Source organism: Balaenoptera acutorostrata, chromosome 15 (genome assembly GCF_949987535.1).
Source record: "Balaenoptera acutorostrata chromosome 15, mBalAcu1.1, whole genome shotgun sequence".
Taxonomy (NCBI): Eukaryota; Metazoa; Chordata; class Mammalia; order Artiodactyla; family Balaenopteridae; genus Balaenoptera; species Balaenoptera acutorostrata.
The window spans coordinates 52,022,693-52,044,800 of NC_080078.1; the positions used below are offsets into that span (position 1 = coordinate 52,022,693).

The 22,108-nt window shown below is 42.0% G+C and overlaps 1 protein-coding gene across 2 annotated transcripts in view; it reads right to left on the bottom strand.

The window, feature by feature from the left end:
• Positions 1–17,382, bottom strand: part of SNAP25 (synaptosome associated protein 25) — an 83,871-nt gene extending 66,489 nt beyond the window's left edge. For both annotated transcript variants that reach the window (XM_007165254.3, XM_007165255.2), the window contains exon 1: positions 17,228–17,382. The gene's annotated coding sequence lies outside the window, so the exon portion shown is untranslated. The remainder of the gene's footprint in view (positions 1–17,227) is intronic.
• Between the last annotated feature and the right edge of the window lie 4,726 nt (positions 17,383–22,108).

Sequence of the window (22,108 nt, forward strand, 5' to 3'; positions counted from 1 at the left end):
GATTCCTTTAGTAGGAAACCAGAAGTAGCAGGACCTGCCAAAACCCCTGATACTGGTTGGAGAAGCACAGATCATGGGTGGGTGTGAGTTGAAGGTGTTTAAGGATCTGGAGATTCAAAGATGTAGTGAGCTTGGAGAAAGTGGTCACAGGGCCCAGGGTAAGGGGGGCCTGGAGGATGTGAGGGACAGTCCACTATCCTTAGAGAGGGTTTGCAACACTGAAGGGACAGGAGTTAACTCACTAGAGCCAACTTGAGAACTGGGCTGGGGTTACAGTGAATGGAGCTTAGACTTGGAAAATGGACCTGGATGAGAATCTTAGCTCTGTCATTTTCAAGCTGAGGGACTAACGTAATTTTACTTACCTTAAATTACTCACTGAATCTCAGTTTTCTCAGCTGTAAAATGAAACAAATAATACCTTGTAGGTTGTCATGGGAATCAAATGAGATGATGTATGCAAAAACCTTAGCTTAATGCCTAGCAGACGGGTGCTGAATAAATGGTACCCAGTTGGAGCCCAGTGAATACATGTTGAATAAATGAAGGGCTGAAATATCAATGTGCCAAAGCTGGAGACAGCTGTTTTGATGCTTGGGGTGTCTGGAGATGACAAGTTGCAAAATCGTAGCAGCCATTCTTGATGCTCCACCTATATCACCTTGGTACTCATCTCTCCTGTATATTCTGAGAGCCTCTATGACAAGCATCTATGACTCGGTGCCTTAGGGATCTCTCCAGTCTCAGGAGTAGGCTTAGCCTCTTACAGGGCTGGGTGCAAGTTTACACTCCTGGGAAGAGCCCTTAGCCACTGAAGGATGGGAATTGGTACAAAAATACCCTAAATTCCTTGCCCTTCAGGTGGGGTAATTCAGGCATATTGTGCACTCCCTCTGAGAGAGGTCCTAGCAGGACTGAACCCCAGCAGGTGGTACCCTGCACTCTGATGCCCCCTGTATTTGCTTCTTTCCCACCCCATCTAGCTTCCCTGCTCACTGACCACTGCTTCCTAGGATCATCTCCCAAATAAAGTATGTGCACTACATCCTTCCCTCAGGGTCTGCTTCTGGGAGGACCCAACTTAAGAGGGCATTCCGATTAAATAATTTAGAGGCCTTTACATTTGTAGTTTCTTTTGTTTTTTTGCTTTGGGGGTTCAGTAACCTGAAGCCGGTAGAGGATTAAGCAAGTGGACAGCTCTTCTGCCCAGCGTGTGATCCTAGGAGTCTGCCATCTGATATCTGAAGTGATTTGAGAAAATGAACAGTCAGGTCTCAGAATGCTCTTTGAGAGTGCCTGACTAGATAGCTGGGTGAGCCGGGCGCTCTCTGCTAATCTACAGAAGAGCTAAGACGAAGGCTCTCGTGGGTCTGCTGCGAGGCCCCGATGCAGGTGCCTGGTTTGTTTCCGTGACGCAGCAGCGCAGCTGAAAAGGCTTCAGGGTTTTTTCCACTGTCTCATCCCTCGGGTTCCCATTTCCAAAGCACTCATTGGATAAAGGGTTGGCTGAGGATTGTTTCTACCATTATGGGGAGATCTTGCAATTACAGGAGAAATCGGGGTTTTCTTAAACAGGAGGGACTTCTGGAAGGACAGAGAAAAAACTTCAAATACAACTGCTTTCACCGAGACAAGCCCAAGTGAAATTTCAGATAAAGAAACATCATCACAAAACAGTATGAAACTGATATTTTTTTCCAGTTTGAGCCCAGAAAGGCTTACTCATCCTCAAAGTTCAGAGCAGAAAATTTTCCCTTTGACTTTCTCCTGAATTTACCAGACATCTGGGTCTGTGATTGCTTAGCTGCCTTGGAGAGACGCAGCAAGGTGTTCCAGGTGCCCTCTTGACCCAAGGATATCCAAAACTTAAGCCCAAGGGCTCCAAATCTGGCTGAGGAAGGAATTGGAAGGCTGACAGTGGCAGGGTAATAATAACGCATGCCTAGGTTTCGTGCTTTGTGGAATTTAGTGGAAGTTATGCAGCCCCAGGATGGACAGGTAGAGCCTAGAGCCAGCCTATGGCAGATGGAGGGGCTTTCTGTGACTTATGCTCCCAAGACTGGGGGGCTGTGGTAGATACTTTTACAAAAATGGCTGTAATAATTCCCCTCTCAGTATCCATAATCTTGGGTGGCCCCTCCCACACTGATTCTGTACTTGGCCATGTGACTTACTTTGACCAATGGGACAATAGCAAATGTGGCCTCACTGGACTTGAGAAGTGCCTACACCTGGTGGCTTGTCCTCTTGTGCTGTTTTTGAATGGTATGTGGTCTAGTCACCCCTATTAACCCCAGCCGAGAGCCAACACCAACCGTCACTCATGGAAGTGAGGATGTTGTGGACCAACAAGACTCCAGCCAATCGACCAGCTGAATAAAGAACAGCCTAGGTCACCCACAGACCCATAAGCGGTAAGAAATAGTTGTTTCAAGCCGCTAAGTTTTAGCGTAAATCGTTACCTAACAAAGACCAACTGCTTCAGGGTCTCCCAGCTGTCACTGGTGCCTGGATGACATGAAGACACACCCCTCCCTCCACTCCGTCGACTTCACCCCACCACGCCACCACTGAGGGGGCGGGAAGAGAGCTCAAACCCTAATGAGCCACCAGTAGAAATCTCAGGATGTTTTCATATCACTTTATAGCTGTTGCAAATATCTCAGAATTATCATATTCTCAGCACCACTTTGAAATTATGGTAGTTATTGGACCAAATATTATTATTTAATGCTTAATTTTTAAAAGATTATATATTGCTATCCACAATTTAAATATTTTGATAACTATACTTTAATATAATTGGTTTCCTATGAAATCCTTTGTGTTTTATTTTATGCATTAAAACATACCAGTCTTCAAAGGGATCCAAAGGCTTCCTCAGACTGCCAGGAGGGTCAGTGGGAAGAACAAAAAAGCTAACTCTATTCAGATCAAAAAAAGAAAAAAACCCCGAAACTTGGTTGGTCTATTTAAGGCAACCAATCTTGTCTCCAAATACTGACTTAACTTAAGAAGACTAGGAAAAGTTGTGACAAAATAACCCAGGAAACTTCTAGCTGTATCTGATTCTGGCAGGATCACAGAACCACCAAGAATGCCACAACTTTGGTAAGCAGTGGAAACAAACTCAAATGCCTACAGGTGTTGGGAAGATAATACAGATGTATGGACTGAAGCAGGTATATGAAGACATGTAGTGTTAGGCTCTGTGGCAAATTGGAGGAGAAATACTCTGCCTTAAGACTTTCAGATTTAAGATGTTTGCAAACTCAGCATTGGCCAAATGAAACAAGTTTGTGGATAGTATTAAGCCTAGGGGTCATTAGCTTGTCATCCATGGATTAGGAGCAAAACTGAACATCTGTTCAATCTTCATCTTTCGAGCTGGCTCTGCCATCAACTTAAGTAGGTAGGTGATGCTTTCCAGGGCAATCAAATTTCTTAGGCCTCAGTTTGTATATCCACAAAATGGTTACTTTTTAAAAAATCATCTTCCTTTCCAGAGCTGTCATGAAGTTAAAAAATTAGATCATATTGGGGAAACAACTTGTAAAAAAAAACCAAAAAAATATCTTTAATCAAATACAAGTGTTTGGTAAGTGACCTGCTAAAAATTGTCTGTGTATATAGGACACATAATATGGCTTATCATGTCAACCTTGAACCTGGTTCTTCCCCCAACTGAATTGTGTGGCTCTAGCACATAAGACATACTGTTCTGTGATGGCATTCATTCAATTCATTGGTGTAAGCTTGGCACCTGGCCCAAGCTGGACCAATCAGAGCCTTTCCCTGAGATTTTTTAACATGGGGTGCAGAAAATGGCAGTCTCTTTTCTATAGTGGATGTGCAAGGAGTAAAAATTAGGTGTACATGTTTCTGATATATAGAGGGAGGAAATGACTTTTTAACAAGAGAAAATGAAGTCAGTGTATAGAAAGAAGCACAGGGAGGAGGCAGCACGAGAGCCTTGGTGGTGCTTGACTCAACTCAACTCAACTCAACCCTGAGTTGTTCCTGAATTCCAGCAACCTCTCTGCCCTTCCCATGGTTTGACTGTTCAACATTTACTCAGATTCTTTGAGCAATCAATCATCTCCATTTTTGCCTAAATCACTTATATTTGGGTTTTTCTGTCGTGTGCAAAACCCAAATAGACATAAGCAATATAGCCAATCATTTCAGGATGCTCTACCTGGCAGCTCAGAATCATGGGAATGTTCCTAAAATGCTTTTATAAATGTTGGGTTACCATTTGAGGCTGGAGACCTCTGAGGGGAACAGCAGACTGAGAGATTTCCTGAGCAGGGTGTGGGCCTGTGCTGGAAAGAAAATGTGGAAGAGATGAGGCAGAAGTGGCAAGAAAGCACAACACAGTAAAAGAGCACTGAACTGTGAGTCAGGAGCCCTGGCTGTAATGCTCACACTGTGACTTTGGTAAGGAATTTATCTCTGGGCCTAGTCATTTGTCATTTTCTAAAAAGTGCTAATTTGTATGTTCTGCCCTAGCAACCCAAATCTATAATTCTATGTAAGATGAGGGCAAAAAAGAAGGGTGATGTGAACCATCAGGATCTTTTTCCCAAGGGCGATTGGTGCTCTGATCCAGAGCAGAAAACAAAAAATTGCAGGATGAGTGGGAAAGGGTCAGGCCCCTTCTTGCACCTGTGGCAGTTTATTGAGGAGCCCAAAGCAAAAGCAATGGGATCTGCTTTGTCCTTTGCACAGTGGGTACCATTTCCTCTCTGGTGTCCGTCAGAGGCTGCAGGCTCGGACTGCAGAAAGAAGGGACTATCCTGTCATTTGGTGAGATTTTATACTTTGTTAAGTTTTGGGAGCAAGATTCTGGGAGCCAGAGATTGAGTAATTGTTGCAGGGGAAAAAAGATAACAAAGGAGCCCTATGTCCCCCACACACAACCCCCATCTTCATTCTGTGGACACTAGTCTTCCTCATCCTTCAAACTCATTCTGATGGACAATAGCATCCTTATAACTAGGTCAGAAGAGTGAGTGGAGACTTCTATTCAGTGCCCCAGGACAGCACTTCTCTCTCCAAATACCTAGTCACAGCCTTTGTAAGGCAGAGAAGAGGGGAAACACCTCATCCTCATCAGACCCAGCTCAAGATCAATGTGAACATTTGAAGGAGCTACCAAAGATCTCTAGGATATTGGTTCTCAAACTTGAGCATGCATCAGAATCACCTGGACGTGATGAAAACAGAAAACTCTTCCCCCATCCCTAGAGTTTCAGACAGTAGGATGGCGTGGGGCCTGAGAATTGCATTTCTAACAAACTCTTGGGTGATGCTCATGTTGCTGGTCCAAAGATCACAGTTTGAGAATCAATGTCCTAGAGTAAGGAGCCACTGATTCTGAAGGGTCAGTAATATTGCACTTGGGATCTTAAATTCAAACTCCAGTTCCCTCTTTTATTAGCTGTGTGGAAGGAGGATCCATTCTCTGCCTCTCAGACTCATTAATTCCTCCCTTGTCCCTTAAAATAGGAACCTTCACTCTTTGGGAAGATTAGTATTAGGAAGATAGTTTCCACCATCCCTTCCACCCCTTCCTTTATTTGCCCTTCCAACCCCCCACTTAAGTGCTCTGTGAGATGGGAAATGGGCAGTGAGCAAGCATACCTCAGTCCTCCACGTGGCTTTTTCTTTTTCTTACTCATAGCAAGGTTGCATTTTCTGCTCCTCCAAGCTGCAAATCTTCTGAGGCATGTTCTGGGAGGGGTGAGTGGGGGAGTAGGGGCAGGACCTAAGGTATTCTAGCTGTGCCTGACTACACTTATCTCTGTAGCCCTTCCTCCTTTGGTGGGTCTCCATGTCTAGACTTGGAGAAGGACTAGGAGTAGAACTAGTCTGATTCTGGCTGCTGGTTCTAACCATTTTCTCCCAATCAAGCTTTGACAAAAATCCTGATATTTTCATCACTAACGTATATATCAGTTGGTTCATGAAGGGGGAGAGAGGCAGCAATTAGCACCTTGGTAGGACCTTGACCAAACAGTATCCTCTCTGAGTCAAGTGTGGAAAATTATGTTCACCATTTAGGAGGTTGTGTAGAAATTAAATATAATACTACTAGCTACAATGGACAGTAATATAACAAGTAGAACATAGTAGGTGCTCAAAAGACAGTGTGGATTTCAAAAATCTTTCCCAGCAAGCTCTCCTGTCCTGTAAGCCTAGATTTGCAGGAATTCTCCCAAAATTTGAGGTCATTGCTGCATAGATAATTGCTTTGGGAGCATTTTCCAACTTTGGAGGGGAATCATTCTGTGAATGCAGCCTAGGATCATACGTTTTGCAGTTCACATAACTTGCTCTGTTATATATATTTTATGTTTATTGGTTTATATGAATATGGCTAAAGGATTTGACAATGAGGTGATGCATGTAGGAATCTTAAAGCTGGCTGTAAGCAAGAGTCTGTGTTTGCACCTCTCTGCCTATATATTGTGTGCACATACAAAAACACACATGCAATATTTAATAAGGAACCCAACACTCCCCGACAAAAAACATTACACTCAATACAAAATGAAGCCAACAGATGCAGCTTCAATAACGGTTCACTAAATAGCTCACAGCAAAATTATTTTTCTTAAGCTAAAGAAGGGCAAGTACTTTTGCATATCATTTCTTTTTAACTCCTCAAGGGCCTTAACACCCAATGCATTAAACAAGAGGGGACCAGTGTTTCATTAAAGCATAACCTGAGCTTCTTCATCTCCAAAAGTTATCCTGAAAGTCACAAAGCCAAAGCAGAGATGCAATTCAAAGGCATTTAAAAAACCCTCCCACAAATAGAAAAATCAAAGACTGTTGACACATTTTCCCATTTTATCATGCATGCTGCTCAAGCTAAAAAATAGTGTGATGGCAGGACCTGTTACTTCTTTAAGCAAAATCCACATTATAAAGAGGAAAAGAAGCATATGGCCTGCAATAAGAACACTGGAAATCTGGCACGGCAAACAGCGGACAATGGAACATGATAACAACAGTTCATTCTTCTCTCCCAAGTGGAGGTAACAATACTTCACAAGCATTAGCTCAGAGTCACATAACAACCACAGGATGTATGCATGGCAGCTATTGCTTTCTTTGTACAGATATGAAAACTGAAGCTCAGTTCAAGTTAGGTAAGTTGGTCAGGGTGATACAACTGAGGTGGCAGAGATGGGCCAAGTATGCAGCCCTCTGACTCTTAATCCAGTGCTCCATGAGTTTGTCTGGATATTTAGTTTCTCCAGGTAGCTCATACCACCACATCTCACCTGACTTTTTAGACCACAGGACTGAGTTCTTTGGATTTTGCTGACTCATGTTCTACACATCAGGAGCATACTTTCTATTAGAAGATCTCAATGGATTGTGTGCGACTCATGGGAAAACTCATGAGGTTGTGGGGAAAAACATGGGCTTTGTAGTCAGAGAGACAAGAATTCCAAATGCTTTTAAGGTTGCCATGGAAATTAAATGAGATAATGTATGCAGAGGGTCTAGCTCAGCATACTATGGGCATTCAGTAAGTTAGTTACTTTTTTCTTATGGTCAACAAGTGGTACCTTCATTCTGAGCTGGAGAAAGTAGGGCACAGTGGTTTTAGAGCTGTTTCATAAGAAGGACTGAGGGGAAAAGTGCAACATTCAATGCTCCAATGGTAATGGCTTTTTCTCAGTGATAAATAAGACTGATTTACCACATCATGCCTCAGTTTATTTTTCTCTCCTAGGCAAGAGGACACTGGATGTTTGAAAGGTTAGAAATTGATGTGTTTGGAGGACATTTTCTAGGAAGCCAAATCAACATGGAGAGCTTGTATACACCATGCCACCAATTCTAACAGAGAAGCAGCAAATATGTGGCCCCAAAGACAAGAGATGGCTGAAGCCACCAATCTACTTCCCTGATGACTATATGTCTCAGTGAACATGTATGTGAAGAGGGGCATCAAAAATATTCTTTCCATATTAATGAAAAGTAAAGAATTTTAACTGCATTATTTTATATACGTTAAACAGCTTTGTTTTATATGTGAAATTGACCTAAATAGGTCATAGGCAATGGTTCTTCATTTCTTTATATAAACCTGCTTTTAGCAATGCTTTTCATGAGACTCTTCAGATTCTTCATTAGCATTTTAGCCCCTGATGCATAGGCGATAAAACAGCAGGTCAGAAAAACAAATTATTTGCCAAAGTTTGGCAGCTAGTTGGGATGAACAAAAGTGCTTCCTTGGGACATAATTTTATTCCAATATTTAGGGTGAATCTGCATTCCCAAGTTGTTCTGATCATAACATCTGACCAATTAAAGAAGGAATTACTTACAGTGGTAGAATTCTTTTCTCTGCAAAGGGGTAGCTGGTATCCCCACTCACTCATTCTTTTCTTGTATAGCTGGTGTGTGACAGGAACTGTTATAGGTACTGAGGATTCAAAGATAGTTAAGATATTGCCCTTGCTCTCAAAGACTTTTATATTCTGTTAAGGAAGAGAAATGCATAAGTACATAATTACAAAGCAATGTGATAAATAGGAGCATTGCTCATTGGTAAGAAGAGATAAATTTTGAAAAGCAAGAGTTGGGAGACTAATACATTCTTCTATTTGATCCTGAATGTGTAAACTTGTTTAATGATAGGGAGTTTTCAGAGGAGGAACGTGGATTGGCTCGGGAGGTACTGTCATCCAAAAGATGCTGCCGTTTCTCTGTCATTCTATTCTTGCATTGCTTCACGAATTTTATAGTTGGGACTAGGTTTTCTAGCCTAGGAGAGACCATGTTTCTTGCAGCTTGACCTGTTCTCCCCATGAGTGGTGGGGAATGGTCTATATATGGAGAGACCGGGATACTGGAATATAACAGGTACTGAAAGGAAATTTTAGCAATACTGCCACATAAATAGAGGCAAATTTATACAAGGGCATATCTTAGATATTTACTAAGTTCCTTGATGGCTGAGGCTGGTTCTTAATTTACATTCTGTTTATGACAGCAACCCTTCCATGGACACTGAAACCTTCAGTAGAAACCTTTAGTCAATTGCATATTTTGGATAGACAGCCAAGTTCTTTTCTAAATTGGGTTAATGTCTTAGAGTCTAAAAGGGATTCTATGTGAAACATGTCTTCTAAAATAATACCTCAAGAAGGGATGCCCATCAAAATACACTGAGGGCAGAATCATTCATGTTTTATTCACTGCTCTATCTTCAGTAACCAGTACTATGTTTTCCTGGTACATGACAGATGCTCAATAAATATTTGTTGAATTAATTAATTAGTGAAGAGTGCCATAATGACAGCTGATTTATGTTTGAGGAATACAGGAATAGTCAGTCATCTTGAAATTGGAAAAAGTAGATATATTCAGCAATTTCTCAGGCATAAATTAGGAACACTATCTTGATTTCTAGTGTTATAATGAAGTTATAATGGACTTTCCTATTAAAATAAAAAAAATTCACTCGACAGGACTACTGCATATTGAAATTGTTTGCCAGTGTTCTTTCTAGCAGACTTACTGGCATTTATTTCCTTCTACTTTCTGTTTATCAATGGAAAAGCTGCAGTGTGATTTACCTGTAACTAGCTGTCAGACCAACCTCAGACTAACTTCAGGGAAATTTAAGAAATATACTGTTTTGCAATTTGTCAGTCACTATTCTATGAAATTGTACAAAACATGAATAAAGGTGATCAGCAATTTGGTCTGAGATTCTCCATGGAAGGGAATTCTGTTCAATTTGTAGGACTCTCTGAGCTGAATTGAGAGATTTCTCTAGACTAGGAAAGAGGCAGGAGTACAGGGCAACTCTGGCCTCAGGGGGCACCTAAGAGGCTTTCACTTTCTTACATGTTGTCATCAGTAAAGGACAGAAAACACTCATTCAAGCCTGCAGGCATGAAAAGTCATCTCCTAAGTTCAAAATCTATAACTAGGGTCATTTGGATACAGGAAGTGATGTGGAAGCTGGGACCAGATGGTCATTTTGTCAGACCTACCATTCTAGCAGGAAAATAACATTGCTCTTCAAGTATAAAATGGGCCATCTTCAAGTATAAAATGAGGTGAGTCAGCAGAAAGTGCAAACAGTCTCAATTTAAGACATGAGAATTAGCCATCTTTGGGTAATAGGAACCAAATCAAATCAACAACAAAAACCCCAAAATAGAATAAAAGATAAGTAAGTTCTTTTAATTTTCCCTTCACAGGGATCATAATTCAGCTTCTTTTACAAGCTAAGAGGATCAAATTTATTTTTCCATGACCACAGAAAGCAGTTCATAAACCTAGCACAGCTGTCATTCAGTACCAATCTGGTGTGAACATTGTTAATTCACTTTGAGTTTCTCCAGAATGGTTGTTAAGCATTTAAAAGGAAGCACTAACCCTTAAACAGGATTTTCCCCATCTCTTTTTGGGAATACAGATTTGTTCTTCTCATCAGTTAATCACTACTGAAGCTAACCTCTGTGAGTCAGCAGTAAGAAAATCAGTTAGCAACTCCTCTTGTCAATGCTTTACTGTGATGGAAAGATGCTGAAATCTGCAGTAAGAATGAGTTTATAGCAACAAGGAGAACATGGCTTTTCTGAAACTTGTGAATTTAATTAATAAATATTGTACCGCCAACTGCTAGCCTCTGAACTTTATATCTCATAGGCTTTAAAGCTTCCTCCTCTCCTAGTCTCTTGTCCTTGAAGCTTTTTTGTAATGTTATCTTACCACCACCTCTCCATCCTCCAAATTTTATTAGTTTTTGAGCTGGCTACTTAAATCATGTAACTCAGGTCATATGGAAATGTTACTTTTTAAGTACTTAAGAGCTCACAGACTCTTTAAAAGCTTCTGTTTCCCCTTTTCTAAGAGGCAGAGAAAAAAAGAGGAATGAGGAAATAGCAGCTAATAAATTGCTTTAAGTCAGACATAAAGACATGATCAAAAGGGGGTCTAGAAAGAAATTTTTTAAAACAGTTAATTAGGTTGAAAAAAGAATTATAAAAAGTTTAGGCAGTTTGTAGAAAATAGTCTGTGCCAGACAGCAATAAATCCGATTGAGAAGGAGGGGAGATCCCCATAGCAGTGATGACTCAGATCAGGGCTTTGAGGAAAAAGTCAGGATTTCTTAAGTCTGACCAGAAAGACTTCAGAAAGAGGATGTCAACGAAATTACTGAGGGAAAAAAAAGAGAGAGATTGCAGGGGGTGCTGTGGATATAATTAATCTTACAATGAGGGAGGGAGTCAGGTCAGTTACTGAAGCAGTATTAAGGCAGTGCCATCTGAGACCACCAGGTCACTGGCCTCAGACTTACTACCTAGAGTTTCCACCACCGATATCATTGACTTCTGAATGGCAAGGATACTGGAAAACATTAGTTCAATTCCGCTGTCATTCTACAGATGAAGAAACTGAGTTCAGTCGTGGTTGAATGACTTATTTAACGAAAATGACAAGCAATTGCTTCAGGGCTAGATCCAGGTCTCCTGGCTCCTGATCAGCATCCTTGCCATCATGCTCAGCTGTCCAACTGAAAGGGAAAAGATATTGCAAAAAAAAAAAAGAAAAAAAATCATATACATTCTCTGTGCCTTATTTAGCCAGTATGAAAAATGTGGATGATGCAAGAGGTAGCAGAGTATATAATTAAGAGCTTAGACCCTTAATCACTGCTTTGGGTATCTCTGTTCTAAATCAGATTTATGGCTTACTAAATATTACCTAAATATCATATATGAAATGTTATCTAATATCATATATGACTATGGTTTGTACCATTCACTTGGAAATCAGAAACTGCTTGGACTTTTATATTGGGTGAAGTGCTTTGAGATCCTTGTAAAGAAAATTATGTAGAAACAAGTAGCTATTATCATTACAGCAATGACAGTAATTCTGAAGAGTTCATAGTGCAGATAGCATTCTCTGGAAATTTCTCTGAAGCCTCTTTCCTCTTGTAAGAATAATTTTTTAAAACCTCTTTCTCCACTCATCATGTCCTGCTTCCTCAATGCTCTGTCATATCTCCTCCTTCCTACTTAATAACTTGGAAGGCCTTCTGCACTCGGTTTAATAACCACCAGTCTGACCTCCTAAAGCATCAAACGTCACTACCTCCAATTTTGCCCCAGGGAGTCAGCTTAGAAATCAACAAGTTATCCTATGGATGTCTCTCCTGCCAGTGTTTTGGTGAAGAACAGATGAGAATAGTCCCTTGACACTTCAGAGTGAGAATTGAAATGGCAACAAGATCTATGTCTGCAACTGCCATTTATTCCTCCACATGAAGCCATTTACTCTTTCAGTTCAGCAGTTCTGTCAGAATTTGGAATTGTGAAGCTCTGCTGTGAGAGTAGTAACCACAAGATTAAAAATGAAATGGGTATAGTTCAGACCTCAAGCAAGCCCTGGAGTGAGGGTAATCAGCAAAAGTCAGCTAGAATGCTAGGATGGTAGGGAAAGAAATATGATATACTGCCCACCTCACCTCAGTTTTTCAAAATTTTACCATAGTATCTTTTTCTTTCTTCCTTTCTTTCTTTTTTCCTTTCTTCCTTCCTTTCTTTCCTCCCTCCTTCCTTCCTTCCTTTTTTTTTTTTTTTTCCAGTGTTAGCCACTTGGAGCTGTTTCTATGTGTCATGCTGCCTGAAACATGAACAGAAAACCTGGCATCTTTTTTCATCTATCCAGTCAGTGTATTTGACAATGCAGAATACTCAGAGGGTCCAAGAGAGTGTTCTGCATGTTTATTATTCAAGTGTACCTGCTGGACACCTCTCATCCCCAGATGCCTGACCTGATTTTCAATCTTCTTGGTAGGCACTCATCTTGAATAATTTGTTCTAGTCAATAATGAAAATTTGAAACTTACAATTAACTTCTGGGTAGGACTTGGAAGCCCACGTATATACTGAAGGGTGGTAATAGATGACTAAATGAGGACTGGTTATTATTTTTTAAATTAATCATCCTTTATGATAACAGTTTGCTTCCCTCTATTTCTGGAAGAATGTAAATTTAATTCCACTCAGTCAATAGCAATTCCAAGATGCTAAAAAAGACATGGTTAGTTTGTTATATCAGCTTCTGCTCAGAAATCAACTTTAGAGGATAAAGCACTAAGTACTCAGTGTGGCATTCAAGGTTTTTCATAGACGGCTCCAACTCACAGTTCCAGCATATTCCCCTTTATAAGCGTCCCACTTCACCCAAATTCATGGGCATTTTTAGGGTTTGCTGACCATAACTTGGGCTTGCCTAACTTGTAGTTCTGCCTATGCTATAACTTTTACTTAGCAGAGTCCCCTCACTTCTCTCCAACCTCCAAAACCAGCTCAGGTCCTGCTTCCTGTCTCGGATCAATCTAGTCTACTGAAATATTGTCCTTCTCAGAATTTGCATTCCTTATTTTTGGTCGCATTGACTTGGCAAATAATTATACACTCCCTCATGATTTTTCTTCTACTGTTTTATTGCATTTTCCTTCTGGTATTATTAATTTTTATTGTTTGTTGTTTTCATTAAGAGTACTAGATGTTAAACTTATTGAGGTCAAAGACTATATAAGCATGAGATTTTACATCCTCAGTGGGGTTCATTTATGTATCTGGTGCTCACTGATTGATCAATATCTTCCAATCAGGTTGGTCCCTGCTGACAAGAGATGACACTGCAGAAATATATTTAGCACTGAGGTTGAAAACACCAATCTCCTTACCTTTATAGAATTGTAAAGCAGTTCCATGATGTGAGAAAAATAGTTTATTCATAGTACATCATATAAAAAGCAGATTTATCTATTTTTATCTTTCATGTCTCCTTTGTCAACCTCTTTCTCAAAGTATCTCTCATTTCTCCTAATCGTCAAAACCTACACGCTCTGCTGAAGGCTGGCTGCTATGAGAAGAGGGGCTACTGCCAGACACATCAATCTTCTGGTTGATAACCATCACTCTGGGGTCAACACTTAGAGTTTAGAAATGTCTTTATATAAGCTAATTCAGAGGCAGTTTGTATTGTGTTTGTGCATGTGTGGTCGTGCATGTTTAACGAAGTAAAAATAAAATTGCGAATTCTTGGGAGATTTTACCATGGAGAGGTTAATAAGATTACAAATTGTTTCATATTCTGAATGCCAAGGTGGTAAAGCAGAAAATGCCAATGAGCAAACAAGCAGGTACCATTGGAGGGTCTGTGTGAGTGTTTCCTGGCCCATCTCTATGTCCATCTGCTCCTGCCTCTGCTCACCATATTGCCCTGGATTGTTAAAATTTAAAACTTAAAATAGGAAATCTCTTGATTTTTTTTTCCTGAAGCTTATCAATAACGTAAATGTTAAATTCATGTTTCAATTACATTTTTTTAAAAAAACTTTTCAGTAAGCTATTAGCTCCATAATTGTGCACATCACCACTTCCTCCCAGATTTGTACCCTTTGCCAGCTTCACTGCAGTCCTCTACCTCTGCCCCCACTACTCCAGTCTTCCACTAGCAAACAAACCCAGCAGTAATTACTAATATCCAAGCACATAATTCCGGCAGTGTTAGGCTTTTTCATTTGTCGCAGCTACGCAGAGAGCTGTCTGGACATGCAGCATGAAGTCAGAGCATTTTTTTCAAGACTCCTACCCGTCTTGTCTCCCCTCCTCCTATCACTGAAACACAGTTATTTATTTCATCTGCAGATTGCAGAGTTGTAAAATTCTTCCATGCAGTTACATGCTCTTTTTTTTTTTTTTTTTTTTTAAAGGATTTTCTTATTTATTTATTTATTTATTTATTTATTTATTTATTTTTGGCTGTGTTGGGTCCTCGGTTCGTGCGAGGGCTTTCTCCAGTTGCGGCAAGCGGGGGCCACTCTTCATCGCGGTGCGGGGACCGCTCTTCATCGCGGTGCGCGGGCCCCTCTCCATCGCGGCCCCTCCCGTCGCGGGGCACAGGCTCCAGACGCGCAGGCTCAGCAATTGTGGCTCACGGGCCCAGCCGCTCCGCGGCATGTGGGATCCTCCCAGACCAGGGCTCGAACCCGTGTGCCCTACATTGGCAGGCAGATTCTCAACCACTGCGCCACCAGGGAAGCCCTACATACTCTTGAATAATAATTTTACATCCATATCCAGCAGCAGATCAGTATATACTTATATGGAACCACATGGCTATCCGTAAAAAAACACTAGGAAATAAATAGCTGGGAATGAAAGTGCCTTCTCTATGTGGACACGGCACTGGAGTACCTCTAATATATAAATGATTGGAGTTAATGACTAACTAAACCCAATCCAAGATCTTATTTTAAGGCTTTTCTGGGAATCATGATAGCATTTCTTTAATGCGTTGTATAAACATTCTTACATATGACGCTATTACTCTTATTTAACAACTACTCAAATAGCACAATTTTTGTTCCTGGTCATTTTATGTTGATTTTATCTATATCAAACAGCTGGAAATATCCCTGTGATAATTTTTGTTCACTCACAGGCTCCAAACGTCAGAGTAGAAAATGGTTAAAGTACTTATTACTGCCTCAGCAAAATCCCGCAATGCTGTAATGGAAATTGCAGTAGATCTTTAGGTCAGAGTCCAGTTTCAGTCTAACACCATGGGTCCTTTCATCTGCATCACGCTGAAGGACACAGTTAGATTCCCCTGAGGAAAGCCAGTCTTAATGTTGTCAAAATCAGAAACTATCCTGAGATAACCAATGTCCATAGGAAATACTTCTCCTCACTCTGAAACTATGGCCAAAGAGGTTAAATCTATACCCTGTAAGACCTGTAATATTTCTTAGAGATGTATTTTTATGGGCGTGTGCTTGTGTCAATGCCTAATTACAAGGATGGGGAAGAGGAAGAAGGATTCATTATTAAAGTTGATTCTGCTTAGTTCAACTACCCCTACATTTTTTATCAAATAGAAACATGTAGAAAGATATGTCGCTCCTATAAACAGATTGTGTTGGCATCTTCATATATACCTCATTCATGACCACCCAGGATCTGTAGACAGATCTATTCTGTGTTAAAAAAAAAAAAAAAACAAACCCAGAAATAAACAAAACCCTTGATTTCTGACTGGAGGATAAATGCAGAGTTTTAAAAATGTGTTTGTTTTTTACCTAAAAAGGGGGGTGGAGGAGAGAGGGCAACATAGAAAATTTCCACAAGTAGACTTTTTTCTTTTTTTTTTAGACTATGCAGGAGCTAAGGATGGGAGCTGGTAATTGTTTCCAAAGGAGTCCTATAGGCAGGATTTTTTTTTTTTCCTTTGTTTTTTTCTTTTAACCTACTACACCTGCTCTATTAGAGGTCTCCGTGAGACCTAAGTCTCAGAGAAGCAATTTGGCCTGCAGCCCTGGAACATCTAGACGCGGCCAGGCATCTCTGCCGCAGGTAGGTGCGCCGGGGCGGCCGGACCACTATCCGCGGTGCTGAAAAGTCGCGGGCTCCAGTCCAGTCCCTTGGTATTGCTGTCCAGGGTGCTGACCTCTGGCCGCCGCAGTCCGGAGGCGAGCCCGAGCCCCCGCCCCCGCCAGCCTTGCGCAGAGCCCTCCCACCCAGCACTACCCGCCCGCCTCCCGCCAGCCTGCAGTTGACGTGGAGCAGGCGGCATAAATCAAGTCCTTGGGGCACGGAGGCTGCTGTGGCGGCTGCAGCTCAGCTTGCCCGGGGCGGGAACTCCCCCTTCTTTCGCCTCCCCAGCGCCCACACCCTGCCTTCTCCCTAATTCTTCCCTAGATAATAGCGCCCTAACGACAAGTCATAATAATCGGGTCAGAACCACAGGGTTTGTTTGTCTTGATCTACAGAAACAAAACAAAACAAAACAAACAAACAAAAAAAACACCCAAAACCCAGCAGCCGAAACATCTCTTAAAACTGCATCGCAAAATGGAAGAGACAGAAGGTCCCACTACTGTTTCAAGAGAGTAAGTTATTATTCCGTACGTATTCTTGCGCTTCCTCCCCATCGCTCCACCTGCACTGTTCCCATTCATCCCTTCCCCAAGCAGCTCACCTCGAAAATACTTTATAAAGCCCCAGGCGGGAGTCTAGCCAGACGCGCACACACGGAATACCGCACCCTAGGTGCACAAATTCTTGTATTTGCCCAAGCTCACTTGGTCTGCCCAGCTGTGGTCCCCTCTGGGTATGTAGCCATCTAGAGCCAGAACCACGACCTGGGGAGGGGGGCTCCTTACCTTGCCTTCTCCAGAGGGTGGTGTTCGCCCGGTCCCTGCAGGTTCCAAGTGTGGAGGAGCCGCCGAACAGGGAGGGAAGGAAAGACAGCGCCTGACCTCCTCGAGGTTTCGTCTTCAATGCAACGTGAGCTCTGCCCTCATCAAAGATGGCCGTCCCTTTTGACGTCAGCAGCTTTTAATAGCCATCTCCCGGAGAGGCGGGGAGGAAGTGTGTTAAGGGGAGGGCGGAGGGAGGATGGGGGCGGGCGGTGGGAGGGGAGGAGCCGCGAGGTGCCGAGCGCTTGACTCAGCTCCCAGTTCGCTTTACTGCAAACCTTTGTATTTTAGTCTTTTATAAACACCAGAACGGGACGATTCTTATGACTCCATTTTAATACCCGGTCACGGGCAAACTCATTTATCTCGCGACTGGTCGTCTGATATTCTGTTTTTTTGTGTGTACGTGTGTATGTATATGTATATATGTGTGTGTATGTATGTATATGTGTGATATATATGCAATATATTTGCAATTATATATACAAAAATTTTCCCCTGCTGAGTTCAGTCTTTGGTTGAGTCATAGAAGGGGAAGGGAAGGCAGAGGAGGAGTAGACGGTAAGGGGGTGGGGGGAGATTTCAGCTGCGATTTGCTTTTTCTAAAAAAGATAGTCCAAAGGGGCATCCCTGTCAACTCTCACCAGCTCCATATATGGCCAAGCTACGTGGGTTGCTATTTTTATGAGTGATTTCTTCATTTTATCCAAGTAGCATTGAGGCTTGGAGTTCGCCTTAATGTGGTCAGTTGGGGAGGGAGATTAGTACACGTTATTTTAAAGTACGTCAGAGCAATTATCGCTGAGCGATTTCAAAGGAATTGGGGGAAAGGGGAGGGAAGGGTAGTTAACCCAACCAGCGTGGGTTTGCTGGAGTTCAAAGCTTGGGGTTGAGAGTTGTTTGCGGAGGGCAAAATAGGTGACGCTGTTTGGGTTGAATTTGTAATCGGAGCCTGGGATTTTATGTTGGGTTTCTTAGGAATAGTTCCCAGAGGCGCGTACACGCCTCCTAGGACTGACCAGACTTCGGAGGTGGGGGTGGGGGTGGGGGTGGGATAATGTGGGGGGGCTGCGGCTTCAAGGATTGCTGGGACGCTACAAAATTCTGGTGCTTCATTCAGTGCACACACCCTGGGTACAAGTCGAGGCTGGCTTGGGGTCCCTCTGATGCTCAAAACAGGACGTGGGCGAGAAGCTACTAGTGCTGGTCATAGGAGAGATTAAAAAGAATAATCATAAAGCAATAATCCTGTCCTCCTTTGTTGTGTGCGTTAGGCACCAAGGAAGGGGGGTCATATGCAAATGGTGGCAGCCTCTCGGATGATTCACAGGTGTTGGGTAGGCTGTCGCGGGGCACTCCGCGGGGAGGGCGAGCTGGGAGCGCGTGGGACGTGGAGGCCCTAGGCTGAGGATCTGTTTGTACTTTTCCGGGAAGGGTGTGAGTGGAAGTCGTGTCTCTCAATGTTAACACTTGATGGCCTCTTTTAGGCAATGGAAAATCCTTGCCTCGGGCGGGGGAAACGAACCTCACCTCCCCGCCCCCAACACACACCCCTGCTCTGTGGGCTGAGAGCGAGCTTAGGTTTTTAACTGCACGCGATGAGACAGAGAGAGAGAGAGAGAGAGAGAGAGAGAGAGAGAAAAGGGAATGGAGAATGAATCCCAGGAAAGAGAGGAGGAAAAGTTGTAAAGGGGGCATTTATAGCGAGCAGAGCTGTAAGAATTTAATAAACAATGCCTTTCATTGAAATAAGTAGAAGTCACTGTTTCTTTAAAGATTCCTTGACCCAAAGGGTATTTTGAAATATTAATGTTTTCAATAATAATTAATGAATAGTGTTTGGATTTTTATTAAAGCTGGATTCTTAAAACATGGCATGTTGCTGAAATTTGTTTACTTCATTAAACATTTAAGATTCTTATACAATAAAGAAGAAGAAAATCTGCCTGGTCCTCTGATACTTGACAATAAAACTCCTAGCTATGGTTCTCACTTTCATTATAGAGCAAGCTGGAATGGGCTGGGAGAAGTGGCAGCGAATGCGATGATGTCACTACAAAATCCTTTATAGTCAGGATTTTTTTCCCCCAAATGTGACACTTTTTCAGCATGTAAAAGTCTTGGGGGGGAAGCCTGAAGTGGAGAGAAACGAAATATGTGTTTGGCCTTCAGTCTGAAAGTCATTCAGGCAGAAAGTTTTGTGCAGGAATAGAGGAGGTGGGGGATTTTCCAGATTAAAAATATAATAAAACTAAAAAAGTAACTACGTCAGTGATGCAGGCTCAACTGTAGGCAACAGCTCTGTGGCAGTCACAGGGGAGGACTGGCTTGGTATTCTGAATTTTCAGCTGCTGATGCCCCACGTTGACATCTTTAAAAATTACACAGTAGAGGATAGAGTCAGACTGATTCAAAGCATCACAGAAAATACCACAGGCTCTACAGGATTATGCTGTGGTGACGGTAGCATTTCTCATTCTCCTGTGCTTATGTTAAAAAGATGCTGTTTGAGAGCTTCTTCATCTTGCTCTGGGAAAGGTAGCAGAGTCTAATTTAGAAAACATAAACATTGGATAAATATATAAGTCTACTCAGGAAAACCAGACATCCTTAAATGTATTTTAATAGGATAATGAGATTTTTTTTTTTTCTTTTTTTTCTGGCTGGGTTGGGTCTTCCTTTCTGCGTGCAGGGTTTCTCTAGTTGCAGAGAACAGGGTCCACTCTTGGTTGAGGTGCACGGGCCTCTCCCACTGCAGAGCATGGGCTCTAGGTGCACAGGCTTCAGTAGTTGCAGCATGCGAGCCCTAGAGCATGCGGGCTTCAGTAGTTCTGGCACACGGGCTCTAGAGCGCAGGCTCAGTAGTTGTGGCGCACGGGCCCAGTTGCTCCGTGGCATATGGGATTTTCCCGGACCAGGGATCAAACCTGTGTCCCCTGCATTGGCAGGCAGACTCCCAGCCACTGCGCCACCAGGAAAGTCCCTGATAATGAGATTTTTTTTCCCCCTAGTGTTTTCTCATTGCTTGATTAAAAAAAAAAAAAAATCCATAGTCATCTTTGCCAGTAGGGAACCAGCAGATTTATGTTATTCAGGGTCTATAAAGGCCTAAGCCATACAGAGAAGAAAGGTGATGGAAAATTCACTCTGAAATGATTCAGCTCTTGTGAGTTATTTCTACAAAGATCCAACGTGTAGAGTAACGAATGCTTAGGAACTCATTTGATGAGTAATGAGAAAATGACCTGCTCTGCTGGAAGGATATTTACACTATGCTAATGTAGTCTCTGAAAGCTTTTTCTGGTAGACCATGCCCCAAAGTACTCTGGTTTGCAACAACTCCAGATCTAAGATATTTAGCTTGTATCTCCCAGGTAAGGAGCAAGATGCATGGTTGACTCAATAATTACAACTTCATGAAGAATAATTATAAAAGTTTTTATAAAATGTTGTAAGATCTTTCCAAAGTCAGTTTGCAAGTAGTTTAGAACTAGCCCAGCTCAGAACCCCGTTCTCCAAGGTCCTCCTTTGGGTCATGCCAGGCACCCTGTGACAATATTTCGAAACATTGTGAGGGCACAAGAAAACACAATTTGACAGATCAACTGTTTTAATTCCTTGGGTTTTTTTCCCACATGGTTTGCTTGCCACTTTCTCTTTATATGTTCTTCTAGCCCTTATCCCAGCCCCCAACCCATTTATAGATAGTGACCTAAGAGTACCTGGGGAAAACTTAAATGCTGTAGATCTAAACTCCTTTTTCCCCTGAAGCCTCTGAGGCAGAGACATATCCTGTAAGAGGTAAAAGCAGAACTAGGAATATTGATTTCTGTTTCTGGCTTGCCATGTTGAGAAAAAATAAGACTGCACACCAGAATTTTAAATAACACCTCGTTCCTTACTAAGAACAGCAGTGCAGGATGGAAGGAGAGGAGTGCTCAGCAGCCAGATGCTGGGTGCTTTCAAACTCCTGTCCCTTAATGCATCAAAATTATAGGGTCTCTTTTGTATGTGAATGCATCCCAGGACCCTCTCCAATACTGAGATATGCAGGTGGTCAAGTAGGGAGGAAGAACCCTGTGACAGTCAGGGACAGAGGGAAGGAGAAAATAGTAGTTGAAATGAGCAAACTTCTAAAAGGCTATTTGAAAGGGATCACAGTATTCCTTTAGCAAGTCTTTCAAGAATCTTATTAGCTCTCTAAGCTCTCTGTACCTCAGTCATCTCATAGGTAAAATGGGGACAGTAATTATAACCAACCCACAAATAAATTGTGAAGTCTTGGTTAAATAAATCTCTCAGTTTGATGATACTTTTAACTTTTCCTCTGAGTAGTGAAATGTAACTCTGCTTTCATATGAAGGGTTGATTTTTTTTCATTAGCTACTAATGAAATATGTAACAATGAATGGCTCTGGGCCTTGGTTGCTTCATCTGTATTAGTTCATTCATTTACTCAACATTTACCTGCCGTATGCTTGGCACTGGAATATATTGGGATTTAAGTAAAACAGAGGAGGGAACTAAGGATTAGAGAGGTAAAATAACCTGACCAAGGGCACAGCTAATAAATGGTACAGCTGGAATTTGAACACCAGGGCCCAAGCTCATAATCACTGTGCTTTAGTGACTCTGCCAGGCTCATTGGACTTAGCCCATCTGTATCTCTCCAGAGAAACAGAACCAATAGAATATGTATATATATCTAGACACACACATTCTCTCTCCCCCATACTACCCTCCCCCTCTCCATATATATATATATATATATATATATATATATATATATATATATGCAAAGGGATTTCTTATAAGGAATTGACTCATGTGATTATGGAGGCTGAC